The sequence below is a fragment of the Octodon degus genome, unplaced genomic scaffold (assembly GCF_000260255.1).
Source record: "Octodon degus isolate 3935 unplaced genomic scaffold, OctDeg1.0 scaffold00011, whole genome shotgun sequence".
Lineage (NCBI taxonomy): Eukaryota > Metazoa > Chordata > Mammalia > Rodentia > Octodontidae > Octodon > Octodon degus.
The window spans coordinates 14,338,886-14,340,855 of record NW_004524587.1 but is presented as its reverse complement, the minus strand read 5'-3'; the positions used below and the strand labels follow the sequence as shown (position 1 = coordinate 14,340,855).

Sequence of the window (1,970 nt, the reverse complement as noted above, 5' to 3'; positions counted from 1 at the left end):
ATTCAATCTAGAAGTTTTTTGGTGTGGAGGAACTGGGGAGATAGCTCAGTGGTCTAAGTGCCTGCCTGGCAACACAAGGACCTGGGTTTGATCCCCAGTACTGCATCCGTGCTGGCCACAGAACCCAGGTGCCCTGTGCCAGCCCTGAAACCTGGCATGGTGGTGCATGTCTGTAATACCAGTGCTGGGGAGGCTTAGACAAAAGGATCACTATGAATTCAAGCAGCATAGTGAGACCCTGATTCAAATAAAGAAATTAATTAAAAAATAAATCTAGCAGTTTTTTAGTGGTTTTTGGGGGGGTTCTATGTAGAGTATCATGTTGTCTTCAGAGAGTGATGATTTCACATCTTCCCTTACTGTCATTGTTCCTTTTATTTCTTTCTCTTCTCTAATTGCTCTGGATAAAGTTTCCAGGACTATGTTGAATAGGAGTGGAAACAGTGGACAGCTTTGTCTTGTTCTTGATTTTAGAGTGAAAGCTTTCAGTTTTTGTTCATTTAGTAGGATGTTTGCTGTTGATTTGCCATAGATGGCATTTATCAGACTGAGGTAAATACCTTGTCTTCCAATTTTTTTGTAGGGTTTTAATCATGCATGGGTGCTGGACTTTTTCAAAAGCTTTTTCTGCATCTATTAAGATGATCATATGATTCTTGTCCTTGGCTCTATAAATATGGTGTATTATGTTTATTGGTTTGCATATGTTGAACCATCCCTGCATCTTTGGTATGAATGTCAGTTGGTCATGGTGGATAATCCTTTTTTTTTTTTTTTTTTTTTTACCAGGGATTGAAGTCAGGCCCTTGCTTTTGGCAGGGAAGCGTTTATTCTACTGAGCCATCTCCCTGGCCCCAATGGTGTATAATCCTGATGATTTGCTGCATTCTGTTTACCAGTATCTTATTGAAGATTTTTGCATCTACGCTCATTCAGGAGATTGGCTTGTAGTTCTTTTTTGGTTGAATCCATCTCTGATTTTGGTATGAGGGTAATGCTTGCCTTCAGGAATGAATTTCTCCCAGGGAGTATTGCTTCCCTTTCAATTTCATTAAAGAGTTTGAACAGTATTAGTGTTAAGTCTTCTCTAAATTTCTTGTAGAATTCAGCAATGAATCTGCCAGGGCCTGAGCTTTTCTTTGTTGATAGTTTTTTTTTTTTTTTTTTAATTATGGAATGCTTCATGAATTTGTGTGTCATCTTTGTGCAGGGGCCATGCTAATCTCCTCTGTATTGTTCCAGTGTTAGTGTATGTGGTGCCAAAGCAAGTGCTGTTGGTAGGTTTTTAATTACATTTTCAATTTCATTGCTTGATATTGTTTTATTTAGGATTTTTATATCTTCTTGGTTCAGATTTGGTAATTTATCTGTATCTCGGAATCTGACTATTTCTTCTTCATTTTCCATATTATAAGAAAACAAATTTTCAAAGTAGATCTTCTGTATTTCTGCAGGGTCCATTGTGATTTCACCCTTTTCATTCCTAATTGCATGGATTTGAGTCTTTTCTTTCCTTTTTTTTTTTTTTTTTGGCGGAACCGGGGATTAGAACTCAGATCTTGCGTTTGCCGGTCAAGCGCTTATCCTACTGAGCCATCTCTCCGGCCCCTTTTCTTTCCTTTTTAAATAAGATTGGATAAGAGTTTGTTGATTTTATTTAATCTTTCAAGGAGCCAACTCTTCAATTTATTTATTTATTGTTTTAGTCTCCAGTGTGTTAATTTTTTCTCTGATCTTTATAATTTCTTCCCTTGTATGAGCTTTTGGCTTAGCCTGCTCTTTTCTTTTCCTAGAAGTGTGAGGTTCAACTTTAAGTTGTTTATGTGTGCTTGCTCACTTTTATTGCTATGGGTATTCATTGCTATAAATTTCCCTCTTAAAGTTGCTTTCTGTGTCTCATAAGTTCCAGAGAGTTGCATTGTCATTATAATTTAATTGCAGAAACTGTATAAATTTGTCTTTAACTGGTT

General features: G+C 36.9%; 1 non-coding gene across 1 annotated transcript; it reads right to left on the bottom strand.

Moving 5' to 3' along the window:
* Window positions 1-1,165: 1,165 nt before the first annotated feature.
* On the bottom strand, window positions 1,166-1,268 carry LOC111815122. Its single transcript, XR_002819909.1, has one exon. It is a non-coding gene; the product is annotated as a U6 spliceosomal RNA (small nuclear RNA).
* Window positions 1,269-1,970: the final 702 nt, after the last annotated feature.